General features: G+C 33.5%; 1 protein-coding gene across 2 annotated transcripts in view; it reads left to right on the plus strand.

Moving 5' to 3' along the window:
* Positions 1 to 22,273, plus strand: part of LOC138710843 (uncharacterized) — an 858,539-nt gene that overhangs the window by 683,509 nt on the left and 152,757 nt on the right. The gene's annotated exons all lie outside the window — the stretch shown is intronic.

The raw sequence follows: 22,273 nt of genomic DNA on the forward strand, positions 1-22,273 counted from the left end.
GAGAGGCCAAGGTACTCTATCGATCGTTGTCCATTCCTTCGAGTTAGAGATACCGTCTCACAGTTACAGCAGAATGTGTCACGCACAGTCGTACATAAAGCACATATTCTGGCGTTGTTAAAGAGGAACATCCTCAAGAAGGCTTGGAAGATAACGAAGCAAGAATTGGCTGTACGGTCCATTGAGCTTCCTTCGAAAAATATATGGCCTAATTAAACGAACACCTAGTACCCCTATCCATACGTTCAATGAGAATCGCTGCTAATGTCGTGAATCATGAATTGCAAGAGTATATGCAAGCAAGTCAGAGGCGGATCGTCATATAACTTTCGAAATAATTTTGCAAATTGTTTATTTGTTTTATTTGCGGATTCTTGTTGGCTGAGACTTCTCCCCTTATACTATTATGTTCGTTTCATCCGTACATGTTATACTATCACAATTAGGAAACACCCTATATATTTGTTGGATGAGAAGTGGATAGAACTTAAGCAATATTTTTTCTTACATTTAAATGACTGTAAACAACAAAATGTTGGCAACGAGAGGGTTAATTTTGACAGTCTATAAAAGAACATCTATCATTGATTGTATGATTATATAGAATGTTACAAACAGTACATTACAGAAATATTTACAATATTTTATATAAAAATTGACGCAAGTGTGATTCAAGAACCGAGGTTGAGCTAGAACATAGGTTAGAATTCCGCTACGGAAGACGATTGACTTGCTGGATTTCATCCGATGTTTTTCCTAGCTTTAAAGCGCATGTCGTGTAACCCATGGCCAATTGTCGGAGACATCTTATCAAATGTAATTTTTCTAACACTAATATCACCGTCGTTAGATTATCTCATAGTTGATTGGACAGCATTCAACATTTGATTAAAAACAAATGGAAGAACGTGCTGAAATATACCTGGACCCAGAAACCCCATGTCTTTAAGGAGCTTTCTCAAATGGCTTCTGAATGGAGACATGGATATTTAATTAAGATTATTTTGTCACATTTTAGGACCTAATAAAATGAAAATAAATTTAAACCAACAATTAGAATTAATGTTGAGCAGAAAAAGACTACATTGAAATGCAAACACACCTCAACTTGTTAGCGAATGTGTACAGTTCTCTATTTTATTTTGAAATAGTAAATACATCAGTTTCCTGTTCGCTTTTGATTAATCAATTTACTGTTGTTTTTGTTTACATTCACGTTTACACTTTTCAGGGACTCTTTGCACGCTTTCGTTGAGGTTCCCAATACTATTAGTGGAACTGAACATGTTTGATTTAACATTGTAACAGCACAGTTTATATTAGTGTGTGCTTAATGGGGTAGCTATAATGTATATGTTTAAAATGCTTCCTTAAGCATGAAATTATTTTACACTAAAATGTAAACTCGCAAGTTTCCTACAGTTAATACAGAGCAACAGTGTAACAAGATAGCAAATAAGTATTACTTGATTATACTGTTGTGTATTCGTGCAGAAGCGCTAATCTTAAGTAAATATTATTTGTACAAAAAAGAACATGAAAATAACAATTCTAAATGGTTACAATACATAAAATGAATCTAAATCATAGCAGCAAGGGAGAGTTCCAGACAGTGATGCTAACTCTAGTTCCTTGTCATATAATATATAAACTATTTTGGACTGTTTGACGGTCCAAGTTAGTATTTTGGCATATTATATATAATATTTGTAGGAGAATGTGAAGAATGCAGAATATGGAGACTAGCTTCTGCAAATCAACATCTGTCACCTAATTTCGAATTTACTGCCAGTGATATCTGGACCATTACGTTTAAAAAACGTCACCTTATCCGACAACGCAAAGTGACGAAGCTGATTTCCTCCAAGGAAGTCTACTCTATGGAAGAAATACGCAAATCTCCAAATCAGTTCCAGAAGCAGACAACCGCTTTGATTCCTAACTTCGATAGAAGAATTATTATCAATACGGACCAGGTCGGATCCTCAATACAGAAGTGACACAAAAAGAACATTAACGAACACAGGCGAAAAAATGTGCTAGTTGCAGTTGGCGACGTGAATAAAGTTACTCATTCATAAACGACACAGTATTGCATTACTGCAGCTGGTAATTTACTGCCTAAAGTATTTCTGTGTCCGCAAGAACCTGGGCCAAAATTCGGCCCGAAAGTTAGGGTTGCTGTTAGTGCTCTTGAGACAAAATGCAAAAACATGGCATTCACGTGCTCTACATCTGGCAAACTGACCTCTAGTTTGTTCCAGCAGTATCTTGATACTGTCTTCAAACCTTATGCAGGGACAAACAAATGTCTCCTTTTGATTGATTCCTGGGGAGGACAAAGTAATGGAGCAATGTATGATGAGCGGTTTATACAGTAGATGATGATAATATGACAACTTACACTGTGAAAGTTATTCCACCTAAATGTACTCCATTATGTCAGCCTTGCGATGTTTATTTTTAAGGCAAGTTAAACATTTCATTTCTCGTCTGCAGAACTGCACTTACTTGTTGCACCAAAAACGGCATACATACTACAACTAAGTAAAATAATTATCCGTTAGCTTCAATATAATAGTCTCTGCTAGGCAAAAATTATTCCAATGGATAGTTCTGTTAAAACATTTGCATAATTCATACAAGAACATAAAATCACTGCACTAAGTCTTCAAGTTTTGTCTATTTGAGTCTTCTTACTACGTTACTGTTGTCTATAATCTGAAGCACAGTCGGGTTTTGATAGCTATGAAGTCTCTTTTCATGCTTAATTGCCACATTTCTACAGCAATTTCTCATTTCTTCACTGACCGTATCCATTTTCAAGTCTCTATGGATGTTGTCATTCCTAATGTACCATGGCGCATTAAAAATTCCTCGTAGCACTTTATTTTGAAAGTTATGTATAATTTTAAAATTAGATTTATTGGTGCAACCCCAAATTTGCAACCCATACATCCAAATTGGTTAATAACTGCTTATATAATAGGAATTTATTATGTATATTCAGTTGGGAACATCTTTCCAACAACCAGTATATTTTTCTGTACTTAATAGCAAGTTCTTCTTTTTTATCATGAGCTTTCCACTTTAACTTGGCGTCAAGTGTCATGCCCAAGTACTTGGCCTCATTTTCACATGGAATTATTTGTTCATTAATAAATATAGCTAGCTAGAATCATTTACATTATAAACATTTATCATGACATATATGTATTCCCAGCTGATATAGGGCTACATTTAATTCCAAGCATCAGATGTATTTTAGGTACTCCTGTCTCCGGAAAGGAATGAACATGAACACGTTATTTGAAACTTCTACGCCGACTCGAATATTTACGGGATACATTTGCTCCGACGACTACATTTATAATTCAGAACTCTTTTACGTTGTTGTCACTTTTGACGACTAGACTTAGAAATTTCTGGGAAGTCCATTTGCGGTCTGGTCATGTGTGTTCAAGAGTGAAGAAGTTTTCTGACACCCATGAATTATTGAATAAACTTTTTTTCTGCTATATTTCTTTGCTTTGACCAGCTTCTCTTCCAGTTTACAGTGAAGATGCAAACTCTCTTTTTGCAAGTAAATAAGTAAGAACTGAAATCAAAGAATTATTGTGGATGACAGTACTCCATATAATAATAATAATAATAATAATAATAATAATAATAATAATAATAATAATAATAATAATAAAGAGGCGACTAATAATAATCATAGCAGTAGGGATATTTTTGGACAAAATTGTTTTCTTTAAGTGGCTTCCGAAATGTAAAGGCCTCATAGGAACGCTGGAAATCAGCAGATAGATTATTATGACCTCTAGTTTGGAGATTATGCAGTAAATTTACGTAGAATACAAAGCCTAAGCAACAAGAAAGCAACTCTATTTGAACAGCGGATATGATGAATATTGCGATTTTTAACAGTAATCTCACTAGAGGTTTTGATTTATCTAGAGAAAATAAAAAATTCGAATGGGATTTAATTGACTATTACACGATTGGAAGAAAGTATATTATAAAGATTAGTGGCAACGAAATACTCCAATACAATAAAATATTAATTGACTTACGAAATTACAACTACCTTCAAATGTATTATTGTACCATCTCAACATTACAAATATTACGCTAGATGGCAGTAGTGTGTCATGATTAGCTGTTTTCTTGTTATCAGTTGTGCCAACTATGAAATCTACATTGAACTCTGTGGACGGTTACTAGTCAAGAAGGCTTTGTTGATTCAGTTCCATTTTTATTAAAACAGTTGCATTCCACTGCAATTATCCGGATCCCAGTAATCAACGTCACTTGACAGATGATTTTCAATAAATCTTAGTATTAAACAATCTCTGATACCTAACTATTCATAATATCATATAGGAGAAGCTATAACGTAACCTAAATAATATAAACAAATTTTAGAAAAGTTTTAATTAGGGATGATGAAATAAACAAGACAATTTTTAATTAAAGACGATGAAATAAAAATAAACATGAATAATTTTAAAACGAACAATTATTGAAAGTACAATTTTTAAATTTGAAAGGTTTAGTGGTTGGTTGTTCAGTTGATGTTATACCCATAACTCGAAAGGTATTACGTTAAGAACCCGTTTTATTAGACTTTTTCTTCTTTTGATAAATAGTACCACCTCTCAGAATATTGAATGTTCTTTTTTTTTTTTTAATGATATTCATATTGAGTATCTCCTATGTTGCCGATGACCAAGTATATTAATTTTAGGGTCCATGTTTATTAGATTTTCCTGTTGTCCTCGTTAATACTAGCAGCTTTCGAAATATTTAATAATTTCTTTACCATTCTGTATATTTTACATTCCAAATTTTAAAGTTCTATGAAAAGTGTGAAAGCAACAGTGCCTCCTATGAGTAAAAGTCTACGCCTACATTCCGTTCGACGTCAGCATCACAACACGAATGGCACTCTGGAGGAAGCAAGTGCAGAATGAACGCGGGAACAAAGAAACATATGCACCCTTGCGTAACATAACTTACTTCGCTCAACTATGTCTTCCTGCAGTTATTTTCTTCTTAGGTAAACTACGAGCTCCATTGCACACCCACAGTGAAAAATGTATCGACACTGTAAACTTTTATGTAACAGTAGATCTTGGCTTGTCCACAGTGTGAAGTTTTTGTACTCACTCATTCTCTTGCTATAGTTTAAAGTATTACTTCAAAATTTTGTATGTTATAAACGATGCAGAAACTACATACTAAATTCCTGATCTAACCTGCAGCATAGTTTAGGATACTTGTCACAGATTAATGTATGTCAGGGCTGGGCAGCAAGAGCGGATTCTACTCTCTCGCGGGGAGCCATATAATTTCTCTTCATCCCCTTTCTTCCCCGCCGAACACCGAGCAGCGTTGATTCAGTGACGGATGAATATTAAGCATCCCCATTTAGAATCTGGATGCGCTCCTGATGCCCAGCCTTGATGTATGTGATAGTGTGGAATAAAAGGATGATTTTATATAGGAAATCTACAATATATCTGAAGACACACTGAGATCATTTCTTGCTTTCAAGAGGAGAGAATAGTGAAATTTGAAATAATTTTCCTAATTGATGCACAACATTCCATATTTTACATGTATAAATATCATTGCTGAAACGACTCAAATTCGATTTTAGTTTTGAAAAAATAATTCGAGTTCAATTTCAAAATAGTAAATTATGCAACGAGCCTATAATGAAGGTAATTAAGAAGTGAGTATGGATATTTATGAAACGAGCGCAAGCGAGTTTCATAATTTTCATACGAGCTTCTTAATTACCATTATAGGCGAGTTTCATACGACTTTTTATGCTCGACCATATTTCTAACTTGATATTATTAATTTTATTGTATCTGACCTGGAGCAATGTCGCGTATGTTGTGAGATGTGCGCAGACGCGAAAGTATTGATTTTTTCCGAGGAACATATGTCCACAGTGACCTTGCTAGGCCATAAGAACCTACAGAGATAACATTGAAATAAAATTAGACATTGAAAAACGAGATGACAAATTGAATTTATTTTAATATTATTTACAATTAACGCTAATTATTATAGTAACAGAACATAACCTTCTGCGACAGTATTGGATTTCCAGCCTCCGTGACTTTTCGCTAATTCTCTTTCGATTGCATATCCGAGAATTGGGGTTTTATAACGGTAGAAAGCTGACCTGTCATTGGCTGAACAGTTGTAACCTGAGTCGTCATTGGCTGAAAGACCTGACCTTTAATGAGTAGGTGTACTTTAATGACATGCATTAAAGGTCTGCTACCAGGTCTATAAGTACTACATTTCGGCATGGTCGAGCATAAACAATTTTAGGACACAGTAATTCACTGAAATGACCTATCTCAGCCAGTTCTAAATATAAATTCAAAATTTCTATGACATTTTACTTTGAAATGAATGTTCTGTAATACGTCTAGAGTGAAAGTTTGATATTATAGTTCAAATTTTAAGATAAATAATTGAACTTTAAGAATGAATTTTAAAAGCAGGCCTACATTTATAAAAATATGAAGGCATATTTTTCAAATGCAACAAAATAACAAACTTTCATCTCAAAGGAAAGTCTTCTAACAGTATAAAGAATGTTTGTGCCAAATATTATGCATGTAGTATTAATAATTCCGAAGATATCTTTTTATGTGCAATAAAGTTATGAGAAATTACAATCTAAAGTTAATGGTCATTTAAAACCAAGAAATAGTGATGCAGTAGCTGCAAGATCATTAGTGCGTATTAAATTTTATGTAATGTATTTTTCTGCATGCAAATTTACGTAGTAAAAATTAGTTCCTAACAATTCGTCACAGAAAATTGGTAACAGGGACAATTCAGCACATTCAATTTGTCATGGGTACAATTCGACACAGATAGACAATTCGTCATAATTCGACTTCTATAAAGTTTAGCTCCTCAATGGTTCTTGGTTCAGGAGATAAGTGCTCCTGCCTTGCTCGGAGCGGAGTTCTTTTAACAGCTGATGCTTTCTTTGGTAGTTTCATATTAGCTTCACTTGTTATCTGGTCCAACTTATTTTGAACAATGGCAAACACTGGTTCTCGAGAAATCCCCACCTTACCTTCATGTTCTGGATCAACGAGCTTACTTGCTTACTTCTAAGTTTGTCATGGCCTCTTTCAGATTTTGTAAAACGGATTTTATACGCCATAGTTCCAAATGAATGTGTACACTAGAGTGCTGCATTGGAGTTAAATCGCTCGCTTGAACTCGGTCGAGTGTTGCACCCTCGAGTGAGATACGATCGGTCGTCATACGCTCGTAATAAATAGAAGGTCATCTCACCGACGTGTCTTATCTTGTATGGAAGGCGACAGATAAGATACACAGCTCTTTTGCTCACACGGTAGAAATAAGGCTTTATTTTCTGCGTTTATGACAAACGTTTAATGGAACAGTCAATGGAACGTACCAAAACAGGAACATGAAATTATAAATAAAATACTATGAAAAACTTCGATATACAGTTATTATTGCTAATTAACAATTATTCAAGATTTGATTTACCACATATATAATATGATAGGTCCATACATAGTGTTCCGCCTATATACTGGGACAATGTAGAAATGTTTTACAAAATATTATTGATATAGCAGTAGATTAATAACAATATTAGTACGGAGATAACGTCACAGAAAATATAATAAATCGAATAATCAAGCTGCACAACTGTTACAGACGCAAAGATTCATACACTTATTATTATTATTATTATTATTATTATTATTATTATTATTATTATTATTATTATTATTATTATTATTATTATTACTAGAAAACTTGATACAGTTTTTGCATTATCGTGGTTGTGTTCTCCGTTTATAATAATTACATTTAATCCAATAACATCTATCAGATGTGGCAAAAACAAAATCACTCCTGTGTGGAAAAGAAAAAAAAAATTTTACCTACAACATTTATATTACATTTTAAAGCCAGTTTTGTAGTTGTACTATGGAGAGGTCAGTTAAACACAGCAAAGTTTTGAAATAATGAACATCTATGATGTTACTACACAGTTCATCACTGTAACAAGAACGAATGTCTAACGCTCGGCTTATACCGTTCGAGGCTTTATCGCTCGTGACAATTTTACCCATCATGCATGTGCGCTACCTATCGGATTATGCTATGAACTACTTGGCGCTCAAGCGAAAACATCCGATGCAGACCTCTGATGTACACAATTACTGTAATATTTAAATACAACATACAAATTTATTCATATTTTCTTGGGGCCAATAGTACCGAATTGTCCCTGTGACCAATATTAACATGTCGCTAGTTGTACACTGTTACGAATTTTGTTTATATGACGAATTGTCTCTGTGACCAATTTCTTGTGACTAGTTGTCCCCAACCCAGTAAAAATAAGATGTCAGACCAAAAATAAGATCGGTAGATAATATGAATCTTAAAGACGAGGGAAAATTAGATAGAAATTGAGAAATTTAGATTGCAATGATTGAACTGTTGTCATCAGGGAGACAAGTGTTGAATTATAAGGGAGGTTATGCCAAAGATAGTGGTAGATGACTGAAATTGATTAACATTTAAGTACGTACATTGAAATGCCTGTATTCGAAGGCTGCAATTTCTTACTGAGTATAGCTTGTTTCACCTGCTAGTGGTAGTAATACCTTCGCAATAAAGTCATTGTATAAACCATCTGAACCTGGACATCACTAGTGGAGCGAAGGTAACACTCGTTTCTATGTTTAAGCTTCATATCCAAGTACATTCTCATAGACGAAGGCGACAGTATAAAGTTTTACTACGTAAACTATCAACTTATGTAGGTTTGATAGCAAGGTCTGTTATCAAATGATGCAGGGTACGAGGGACATCTCCACGGAAGTCATTAACTCGCCAGATACGTTCAGTTAGCATCGTGTTAACTGCTTGCTCATAACCCAAGTTCTGAATACACAGCTTCAAAATATTTGTGGCTATTAAAACATGACTTGGCTGCAGTGTAAACAAGACAGAGAAGCGATCATTAACGCGTCTCCCATTAAAATATACGTAAGTGGAATATCACATTGTTGGGATACTGTGACCCTTCCATGGAAGGCTATCAGAGAAGAGGCTTCGAGAAGAGAACTTGGACTAGAGCAAATTACTGGGGGTGGACGACTCAGCCATCATCTTCTATACTAGGACTTAACTAATCAAGTTCAGAAACAGGGGTGGATGAAGACACAAAGTAAATGCCTTGGCTTGTTAGTGGGTCCCACCCATTTCTCTGCCCCTCCGCCATCGTCTGGTATTAGCAGTAGAAGACCTCATCTCCTTGGCTTTATAGTGCTATGAGAAAGGAAGGGGGTTCGGTACACATGAGTCAAGGAAGAGATGTTCTTCCGAAATGTAATTACAACTTGCTTTACTATCTTGTTATTGTCGCTAAACAAGACTCTAAATTTAACTAATGAACTTTAAGGCGCCGTGTAACAGAAAAACTGTGAATCTGGCTAACTTCAGAGTCACTCATAAAATACTTAACCCTAAGACACAAATCAATATCTCACAGTCTCATAATAATAGTTCACTAACAATCCATGATTATGTCAATAGCTGTGAGACTAACAGAACGATAATTTTGTAGTGCTCGGGAAAAGTGGCACAAGTGAAAAATGTTAATTTTACAGGAGAAGGAAAGAACTGTCTTCACACTGGTTTATGTCGATTTGATTTTCTTCTATATGAATTATTCTAATGGGAGAAATACTTATGTCTCTTTTCTCAAGCGAGCAGATGTTCCGTAAATTGGCAATAAATTAATAAAAATTGTTTGTGGAAACTGACTTGTACCACTTTTCCCAAGCATTGCAGAATTATTCTACAAACTTTAAAGGCTTTCTTGAACCTCATAAAATTTGATGTTGATACAGTTCTGCAGTTCTGACCAGAGTACGATTGGGTACGTTCAGAATTCTATAAATGAAAGTATTTATTTAGGTTTATTATTATTATTATTATTATTATTATTATTATTATTATTATTATTAAGATTTTCGAAACTAAACCACTTTTTAAACAAGTAAATGATGACTCCACTTGTGGCTTATCTATTTAAAAAGTGTTTTATTTTAGCTTTTTATATTGACAAACGTATTCGCTCTTATTATAGAATCTACGATTCTAGAGTTTCATCATGAAATAGGTTAACAATTTTAATGCACTAATAACCCGCAAATAATTACATAAAACATTAGACATAATTTTCATGACATATTGGCCATATTAGAAAATGACGTTAAATGTACTATAGTCATTACTTTATGTCAAACAGGATTAATCTAAGGATATAAAAGTTAAAAATCAAGGTTAAAATATCTTTAAAATGTTGCCTTATGAATATGTAACCTTTATAACTTACTTAAGTAGAAGTATTACAAGTATAATTACATACATTGTTTTTGTCAATGTTAAAGACCTTGTACGTATTCGTATAAATATTAAAATCAAATTCTAAAATATTGAATCCTTTTCATATATATATATATATATATATATATATATATATATATATATATAGTTTGAGATGAAAGACGGTTTTCACAGTCGTTTCGAGTGTACTGACTTGTAATGTGTGTGTTCATTGGTATCATTCTGTAATGTAAGCTGAATAATTTGATAAGAAATGAAAAATAATGTTGAAAAAAGTTATTTATAGTGAGACATTTTATGGATCGAAAAGTTTTTATACTTAGGAGTCAGCGAAGTTTCTAGATTGTTATCAAGTGAGCGGTATCTATTATCTATCTATTGATCTATTTCAAAAGTGTTTTATTTTAAATTTTTACATAGACAAACGTTTTTGCTCTTATTCGAGCATCTTCAGTTCTACAGTATGATCGTGAAACAGGTTAACTAATTTAAATGCACTAATACGAGTAATCCAGACATTTGAGATGGGCAGGTCATGTAGCGCATATGAGAGAATCCAGAAATGCGTATAAAGTGTTAGTTGAGAAGCCGGAGGGAAAAATACCTTTGGGGAGGCCGAGACGTAAATAGGAGAATACTATTAAAATGGATTTGAGGGATTTGGAATATGATGATAGAAACTGGATTAATCTTGCACAGGATAGGGACAGATCTCGGGCTTATGTGAGGGCGGCAATGAATCTGCGGGTTCCTTAAAAGCCATTTGTAAGTAAGTAATACGAAAATAATTGGATTATACATAGTTTTGTTTCACTATACGAACGCAGGAAAAGTACAAGTGGCGCTCCGGGCTGCAGGACTCCACTGACCTTGGTCATTTAACGAAATCAACTCCGTTACGGTGAACAAAAACATATATTCTGAGATTATGAAATTCTTATCTTTTACTAGAACAGTGATGTCAAAGCAAGCGCATTTTTCTGACCTTGACATTGTGCGCGGGCATCAAGCGCTAAGTGTGGAAAGAGGAAGGGTTGTGTATATGAATAAGCAGCCTATTGGATTAAAAAAACAGTGGTGCACAAACGTCAGACGGAACGTGAAATTTTATGTCGTTATTTTTATATGGCTTCTTTCTGTTTGATATTATCTATATTCTCTGTAAAACAAAAGTACTGATTTCTTAATATTTCATTTGTGTTTTAAATGTTAATAACAGAATAAAGAGTTAAGAAGGAATATTCACATAAATTCGATAGTAGTACAACTATACTGTACTACAAAGATGAAACATCATTCATAAAGAAAGTGATAACCCAAAAAAAGAAACTGAGTATGACATGATAAGTTGGAGTTGATATTGATGGTACATTTAGCCTTATAAAAGTAATCAATAAACCAATCAAAATAATATTACAGTACAAAGCAAAGTTACCTAGGTGCTGTAACTTATATGTTTTAAGTGTAACTAATATTACATAACAAAACTATTATCGCATTATGCTTTTAAGGTGATATTGGTGAGCAACTTCCTGTCTTCAGAATATTAAATTATTTTCTCGAAATGTGCTGAAGCTATAGAGCTGACATTTTTACAACACATGGGCACATATCTTTTGCTTATGATGTAACAACAGTTGCTTTGTTAATTCATTTCCTTACAAATAATTTCCATGCGAGTATTTTCAAAATTCTCAATACACTATCTTCAGTAATACGTATTTACGGTATATTAGATTTACGAAAACATTCTGCAAGACTACTAAATAAATAGGCCTATATCTGAAAATTTCACTTTTCTATTAAAAAAGTTGAGAAAATATTTGTTGTCAATAAAAAAATCAAACTTGTAAAAAATGAGCATTAAAATTAAAACTTACATTCTTATAATGCACTTATACTTCTCAGACAAATTAAAAAATTAACATGGATATAGTTTCAATAAGTTCTTTTCCCTTTATCCTTTGAATCATTGCTGGCCATCCCTGAATATAGCTCGTCCAAACGGCATATACTACCTCTTTCGTCTGTCTTTCCTTTCCGCTGTAAAGCGCCCAGGCTCTCCTGAGCTCTAAAGCGCGCGCTTACTCCTATGGGCATCAATTGACATGACTGTACTAGAACTGACAGTAAAAATTTGTTTAAAGTAAGAAAAAATGTTCCATATTTATATTTTACACAGTATACACAAATAATTCGTTATCAAAACCTATTCCGTCGCAGTAAACGAAAACCTGTATTCTGAGGTTATGAAATGCAAATCTTTTACGAAGATCACATAAAATATGTTTAAAATAAGATAATGTTCTTTCTACGTCATATGACGTTACAGGGGCATATTTATAATACATTACATCATGATTATTTAATGACCTCATGCGTACCTTCTTGCAATTCTACCTTGCTTACGAGTTACGTGACGTAATAGATGTAGCTACCAAAAGAAGTTACTCGATCCGCTGTACGTTTGGGAACGAAAATGCGCTGCATAATTTGAAAATTAGGTTTTAAATGGTTAGTTTCGTGTAGCCTATCACTGTACACTCTACACGTCTCGGGTGATTTTATCTAGCACTTTTCAATGCCCACTTATTCACGTATTATTTTATGCTACGTATTTCAAGCCCATAATCTACTATCACTGCATCAATAATATCCATTGTAATCCTCGGACACATGGGAATATAGGCAATGCATCAATAGGCTACTACAGATCGTGTTAATAGGATCTTGAGATATTCATAAACAGCAAAAGTCCCCTGTTACACGCTTAGTATTGGAGCACTAGAACCCGCGAAACAGACATAAGACGAGAAATATACGCCCAAACAACGGCGTATGGAAGTATATCAATGTAACCAGTTTTCACGCATGAAATTTTTATGACAAAACTTGCTAGCCTATATATTATTTAAAGTTATCAGAAATATTCTTCTTCACCGCTGTGGTTCTGCAGATAGTGCACGCCAGAGGGAGACTGTCCTGTGAATATTTGCACCTTTGAACCGAAGTGCAAAAACTCGTGTCCACTGTTGTAAAGATTACCTAACCTCTAGGCGCTCTTGACTTTCTTGTCTCCCTGAAGTAAGTGATCGGCAAACAGAGTGGAGCACTCAAAAGCGAACTAAGATACGTAATCAATGTTTTACAAAAGCAAAGCTTTTCAGGGTCACAGTATGGCTAAAACGAGTAAAAGATATTGTACGGCAAACAGTGTTTCAATTGAAACCTCTACTAAAAAGTGATTGTTTATTTTCGGATGTAGAAAATGGGGTATTCAGTTTGTGTAAAAGTTATCACCAATGTTAGAAAAATACATTTAGAGAGTGCTATTATAAAACATAACATAATAGTGTCATAGGGAGTGGATTTGAAGTCGTACTGTATAGACGTAAATGTATAATTAATCCTACTGCATACTGTGATTATGTTAGGCATTCTTAGAGATAATTCTTCAATTAAATATTATTTAAATTTATTTTTTCAAACAAGCACAGGCCTGTCATTATTTTGTATTCTTGTATTAGTCTTCTTTTGGAACCCACAAGACAAAAAAAAAAAAAACAAAACATCATAGAAGTCATGCAGACGCAGTGTGAAAGAAAAGGCGTAACAAGCGCGAAAGGTCTTTGGAGAATTTAAGGATCCGTGTTGATACAACCATTTTTTCTCCTATATATACGAGGGATCCAAACCTGACGTTTTGGCAAATTTTACCGTTTCACCTTGTATATATAAAAAGTATTTAAGGTTCTGAAACATTATTGGTAATATACAGAGTGAGTCATAAGTATGTTTTGAAAACGCGTGAGCGTGCTCGTGAATCAAAAATAAGAACAATTCCTGATATGATAATGATAATAATATATTATTATTATTATTATTATTATTATTATTATTATTATTATTATTATTATTATTATTATTATTATTGGCCGTATTATTGGTGGTTTGATTGTAGCGGTGATATTATTGACCGTTATTGTTCTTTAGTATTGGTAGTTGTGTTTTTGTGGTGAAAAGTTAGTATTAGTGTATGTGATAATTGGTTATGATTATGGCCTTGGTAGTATTGGTGGTTGTGATTGAGCTGGTATTAATACTGATGGTTGTAACTGAAATGGTAGTAGTATTGGTGGTTTTGATTGATGTATTGGTAGTATTGGTGGTTGTGACTGAGCTAGTGTTGGTATTGGTGATTGTAATTGAGGTGTTGGTAGTATTGGTGGTTTTGATTTAGGTGTTGGTAGTACTGGTGATTTTGATTAAACTGTTGTTAATATTGGTGGTTGTGATTGAGGTGTTGGTAGTATTGGTGGTTTGATTGAAGTGATGGTAGTATTGGTGTTTGTAATTGAGCTGGTGTTAGTATTGTTAGTTGTGATTGACCTGGTGTTAGTACTGGTGATTCTGATTGAGGTGGTGGTAGTATTGGTGGTTTTGATTGAGATGTTGGTAGTATTGGTGGTTTTGATTGATGTAGTGGTAGTATTGGTGGTTGTGATTGGGCTAGTGTTAGTATTGGTGGTTGTGATTGATTGAGGTGGTGGTATTATTGTTGGTTGTGATTGAGGTGTTGGTAGTATTGGTAGCTTTGATTGAGATGATGGTAGTATTGGTGGCTGTGGTTGAGCTGGTGTTAGTATTGGTAGTTGTGATTGACCTGGTGTTAGTACTGGTGATTCTGATTGAGGTGGTGGTAGTATTGGTAGTTGTGATTGAGCTGGTATTAATACTGATGATTGTAATTGAGATGGTAGTAGTATTGGTGGTTTTGATTGATGTGGTGGTAGGTAGTATTGGTGGCTTTGATTAAGATGATGGTAGTATTGGCGGTTGTGATTGAGCTGGTGTTAGTATTGGTGGTTGTGATTGAGGTGGTGGTATTATTGTTGGTTGTGATTGAGGTGTTGGTAGTATTGGTGGTTTTGATTGAGGTGATGGTAGTATTGGTGGTTGTGATTGAACTGGTGTTAGTATTGGTAGTTGTGATTGACCTGGTGTTAGTACTGGCGATTCTGATTGAGGTGGTGGTAGTATTGGGGATCGTAGTGGTGGATTTATTAGCGATTGTGATTGTGATTGTGACTGCTGTGGTTTTAATATTTGTGGTTGTCACTGTGATGGTAGTATAATGGTGGATGTAGTTGTGGTCGTGGTGGCGGTGATGGTGATATCGGCAGCGAAAATGGTGATCGATGTTCTACTATGAGGACGTCGTTCTTGGCAATATTGGCTTCAGACCAGTAAAATATTGACACGTATTGTGTCAGAAAACTCGGTGCATTATTGACATCGCCAGCGAGAAATGGTCAACTTCAGCGAGTGTGCAGAATGACGGAGACTAAAAGATGTTGGTCATTTAGGAAGAAATAAAATTGCGTTTTCTTTGTGCCGTTGGCTGATGGGATTCACCAAATAGAGTAGTCTTAGACATTTCATTATGTCCAGGCAATAAATAGTTGTCTCTGTAAACGGACATCCGCATCCCCAACTCCACTGTCGCCAACCCTAGGAGCTGGCTGAGTACTGACGACCAAATGCCAGTAGAAATTTTAGGAAACTCAAGTTAACTTTATAAATGCTTAAGTTCTTTTAGTTGCGACCATTTATACACGGAACAGAGGCAAAATGTCCCAAGGTAAAGTTTTATAGCTTCATTCTGTTCGAAGTTTTATCTTCAATCAAGATACATTTAAAGAGAACGTACATTTTGTCTGAACCTCAGTAATTTGTCGTCACCATTCTATCTGGTTGTATAGATCGAAAGACCTAACAATTGCCACTAGAATTACTGTTTTCTTCACAGATACCTTTGGCTATTATTCTCGCGTGTCTATAACAAGAAAAGATCGCGAAGAAGACAAATTTTAAACTATATTTTACTGAAGACCCCACATATTTTAGAGGGTGATGAATAGATTCGATAAGACTTCAGCACAAGGTCAAAAGTAAAATGAAAACATTTTTGTAATATAGCACAGAAATAGGCTTGTGTGAATTAAATTTGTACAGATATAAAAGAAAGTTGAAATAAAAATACTTTAAGTCAAATATAATTAAACTAAACATATGTTAGGGGATTCGTAGAATTCCAAAATTATGTGGAACGTTTAAATGTTTGGAAGTTATGTGATTATAAACAATCGTAGGTCACCGTTTGATGAGGATCATCTTAGCATAATCATAAAACAAAATATCTGAACTCTTATGGAGTACCGTACTTCATTGAAGAAAATAGGTCCCTAAATATAGAATTCGCTTCTCAATCCATTAGCAATATCTTCAATTAATAAATACATGAAAACGTTCAAACTTTTTTTCCCCCAATAACGCTATGTTGCGAGTTGCATCTGCTCACTCCCGCTAATGTGGAAGATGCGCGTAGACTGTAGAGTATTACAGAAATGGCAACTGATGTTTTCACGGGATAGGTGCCCACTTAAACGTTCCACTTTAAAAATAATCGTGTAAGCAGGATTGAATCCTCAAACCTTATGCATGCTAAATCTGTGATAGAAGGCACTTCTTTTAAAGGCTGAATTGATCTGTCAGTAAAATAATATCGCAGTATACTCTTCCATCCCTACAACACCATACGAGTTTCATTAGAAATTAAGATTTTAAGACTCAATCTCCTCTTTCAAGTCCATTCCGTTGAGAGCACAATTAAGAAGATAACGAATTAAGTTATTTCCTTGTTCAATAAGTGGTACTATATTCCAGAAAAAAATTTACTGAAGTTCAACCTCGATGAAGCTGTTTTTGGACGAAAAGAAGCATATTTGATTAGACCTATGTTCGAGAACCGACTCTGGCTGTATGTTCGTATGCATGACTTTAAGAATTAGAGTCAGAACTGGACACGATTTTATTTAATTAAAGAGCCAATAATATGTTTATTAAGTGTATTAATTATCTGCAGTTACAACGTATAATTTTCAAAGTGACAGATGAAATAACGTCATTGCAATATTATCACAAAATATAGAGATGTGATGGCGACTCATTACTAAATAAGAGCTGTAGAAATAAAATATCATATCATATCGTATCGTATCATATCATATCATATGTCACATCATATCATATCATATCATATATTATATCATATCATACATCACATCATATCATATCGTATCATATCTCATATCGTATCGTATCACATCACATCACATCACATCACATCACATCACATCACATCACATCACATCACATCACATCACATCACATCACATCACATCACATCACATCACATCACATCACATCACATCACATCATATCATATATCACAAAACCTAGAATGCAATAATGATGTCATCGTCTAATAAATTATAAAATTATTATATTTTAGTTTTGTGTATGTAAGTATAATCAGAATTATCCTTCCCTAGTTCATAGATCAAGTCTATTGATGTGATCAAACCTTGGAAAGAATCAATTCTCCTATTTCTGAAGTTGTTCAAGTTCTCAGGCTTGTAACTTCGTATTATTCTGGAGAAAGACTGACACGACATTCTTGTAATATATTCTTCCGAGTTCTGATCATATTATATTGTTTCTATAAAACTAAACACATTCATTTTCAATTCGTATTTAGACTTATATTTTCGTTTAAGGATGCTGGATATGTAGAGAACTGCTTCAAGAACTCATAAATTAGAATAATTAAAATATTTCAAATTTAAATACCACTGAAAACTATTTCGTCTATATGACGTATTTCTATTTTCGACCAATGAAGTGTAATGAAATTTTGAATTCCAACCAATCACAGTCATACATCGCGATAATTTTTGCAGCTTGATTTATCACTATCTATTTATAGCATGGTCAGTCATTCTTTTCTTTAATCAGTGTCGCCAACTATTTCCCTTTAAATCGATGAGCATGAAACCATTGTATTAAATAAAGTGCGAAATCCTACTTCCACATTTACATCATCATCTAATTCCTTCATAACAATTGTTCGTTTAATAAGTGTATTAATCAGGTTATTTGTAATTATATTATAAAATGTATAAATTAAATTATGATTTTAGCAGATAATGAAAATGTATTTATGTTACAATAACAAGACAAAAGCGCAGTACATGTAATTAAAATTGTTAAACCTGTATTTCGCTTTTCTCAATTGGCATTACTCAATACATCCAATTTCTTTATTATAGTAATCGATATTCATCTATTTCAACTTCAAAATGTCTGAATAGGTTAAATATTAGCAAAAATATAATTATTAAAATTTTGTGAGCGAATTTTAGGGATATAGTCTTTTAAATTTTTATTTTATTTAGGAAATAGTCCTAATAAATCTCAGACCTCTTATGACATTACTATAGATTATTAAATGGAACTTTGCCACAACATAAAGCAATTTAATAATCATTTAATATACTTAATAAGCAATCATTTCTCACAGGTTTGTTTATGGATTTTTTCCAGGGGCTGAACTTTTATTTTCTTATACATATTTAGGTTCACATTCGTCAGCAACATTACTTAATTTAATTTACGTTGTATATTTTAAGGATAAATTCCGTAATTTGTAGGAAATGTTATTGATCAGTATGATCTCTTATTTTAAAATATTATTTTATAAAAAAAATATTAACGCTTCCTGAACAAGATATTATAATTATATTTTCCTTAAACTAATGTCTGTTTCTTTGATCAAATTTCAGTTTTCATTTGTCATAAATATCGTTTATATTTTATGCAATCCTAGCATTAAAACACGTTTGTTATGGCTCTATAAATCGTGCACAATTGTCCTAATTCTGGCACTGGTGCCAGAAAAGATTACCTAGCAAATAGTATTCCATGACGTCATCACCGCCTTCACAACACAATTTTATACAAGGCACCCATAAGAAAAAGCTTCAAAACAAAAACAAAATAACACTGTCACAGAAACGGTTACTAAGCAACCAAGCAATATATTACGTCACATCCAGCACTCATGTTTCTACTATGTCGTAACATTATATTTTCTTAAATTATAATAGTTTGTTTATATATTTTAATGCTAGAATAGCATAAAGCGTATGTAACACATGTATAATTAGCACTCACGCGCTAAATATCCATTCATGCTATAATTACCAGATTATACACTAGTTACATAAATTACTTTTATGCTCGACCATGCCGAAATGTACTAATTATACATCTGGTAGCTGTCCTTTAATGCATGTCAATAAAGTACACCTACTCATTAAAGTACAGGTCTTCAGCCAATGATAACTCGGCTTACATGTGTTCAGCCAATGAAAAGTCAGCTTTGTACCGTTATAAAACCGCAAGTATCGATTATTCTCGGATATGCAATCGAAAGAGAATTAGCGAAAAGTCACGGAGGCTGGAAATCCAATACTGTCGCAGAAGGTTATGTTCTGTTACTATAATAATTAGCGTTAATTGTAAATAATATTCAAATAAATTCAATTTGTCATTTCGTTTTTCAATGTCGAATTCAATAATCAAGGTTATAATATTATAATATTATCAAGTTTAACGGAATTACATCAAGGTCAATGGCATTATTGTTCCTCGGAAAAAATCAATACTTTCGCGTCTGCGCACATCTCACAATTCACGACCTAGAACAAGGTCACTTCCGATCTTGCCAGACACAAATAAAATGTATACATCTGAATATCGGTAATTTCGCTTGCGCTCGTTTCATAAACATCCCTACTCGCTTCTTAATTACTATCATTATAGGCTCGTTGCATAATGTACTATTGTGCTAGATCGTGCGTATTTGCTTGGTTTCCGCAAAAAACCAATCCGCGGAAAGTCTAAAATTCCACATTCAGTATTCCCAACCTAACACACATAACAATTTCCCTCTTCTTACAGCTTAAGTGACATATTGATTTTACTGCTTTAGGCTTTTAACATATTATTTTTAGAGACGTTCAATATAGTAATAAATTATAAATTGTAAAGCTTACCACTGCAATTTCACCTAAACTGCTCTGTTAATTAGGCCTATTGTTTTTAAATATTTGCAAAAATTAAGCAAACTCTACAACTCCACTAAAGTTACTGAATTCGTGACAATAACATTAAGGAAGCCGTGAAAAAATCAACAAGACTCCAGATGCCGATGTTATTACTGCAATATGTTATACAAATAATATTGTTAAAATATCAAAATGAAAAATAAATCATTACATAGCCTTACCGTTTGTTTTAAGTTCGCATTTATAGACTGGGGGAAAAAAAGACAGAGGTATATCACGGCCTGCTGGAGTATAGTAAACACAGAAAACATTTTAAAGCAACAATGTTGAAGATAGATATTTTTGTTTTGCAAATTTGCTGACATTGAACAGAAACCAAGATGGAGATTTCATTGCAACTAATTAGAAATTCCTCTTTCAGGTATGTAATAAACGATCTTCGCATAAAATAATGTACGATACACGAGCGGCATGTTTTCTTTCAATTCTCGGAAATTAAAAAAGCTCAACTACGTTTCGCTTTTTCAAACTCTTCCTCGAACATGAAAACTTCAACATACCGCTCATGTAACGCATATACTATTTGATCATAAAGCGTACAAACGTTACAGTGATATATGAAACATTATCTGGAAAACTAAATATGTGCAAGTAAAATAAAGTCAGAAATCAGCCCCTGAAGAAATATTATTTTCATTAATAAATTAATATTTGATAATAATTATTCGTAACTCAATGCATTAAATTAAACTTAAACTGCTTTATATTGTGGAAAAGTTTCATTTAATTCCCTTTAATAGTATTACAAAGCAAAGGTTTTAAATGTTATATAATTTACGAGCGATCAAAGCAACATTCTAATTACCGCGTGTCCTTAAAATGTATTCTCAGCCAAAACTTAGGAAGCTGGCAGAGCACTGGCTTAGGAAGACTGCTGACACAGATTCACGTGCCTCTAGAAGACCAATTGGTCCCGCCACCAACGCTGGATCGAAAATCTAACAGAAAATATGACCTAACACTTTCAAAATACACAAGATTCAGAATATTTAAGCGTTTTTTAGCAAACTTCGGTTTAGTACAGACTAATCATTTTAATATTTCTTTATTTCAAGACGTAGGAATATTGAATATATTTAAAATGTATAAGTTTAGACAAATTTCTCCGTTAATAACATTTCCCATTAGCAGGAAATGTTTTATATTTGAGCTATATTCACATCACATTCTGCACAACAGATTTGTGGGAAAACAACGCGTAGAAGGCACGGACAGCAGGAGCCATGGGAGGTGGGGAAGTTAACGTAGAAAGATCTTCATTAGATTGCGTTGTACGTTGGTTTCCTTGTTTATATTCCTAGTACGTTTTCCTGTATAATTGGCGTGGTTGAACGCGTCCTAATTACTGGGTTTCAGCGGGTAGAATTCTTTCCAGAATGTTCGCTTTTGTTTTAACAAAATTTTAAATAATTTCCTACATCAACACTATATAAGCATACTTCAGGAATCGCGTCTCGGTTTACACATCACTAATTTACATGCTGAATTGAGTAATTTAATCACTGGCAAATTCATTAAAATTTATTGAGGGAAAATTAAATGATGGAGGTAGATATTTGTTTCTTGTTGAAAGCGTGGTAATATTTAATATATAATTTTCATGGTATAAGTTAAAAATTAAATAATTACAGGAAAAACAGAAAGAGACAAATATTAATATTCTTACTGAATCTTAATATAAGAACGAAACGAAAGTGAATAAATGCACAAATGCCTTTTGAATCTGTTTTAGGAATGATTATTAATAAAATTATATAAAGACAAATGTGGTTTACTCTCTTATCATGAAATCC

The sequence above is a fragment of the Periplaneta americana genome, chromosome 12 (genome assembly GCF_040183065.1).
Source record: "Periplaneta americana isolate PAMFEO1 chromosome 12, P.americana_PAMFEO1_priV1, whole genome shotgun sequence".
Classification (NCBI taxonomy): Eukaryota; Metazoa; Arthropoda; class Insecta; order Blattodea; family Blattidae; genus Periplaneta; species Periplaneta americana.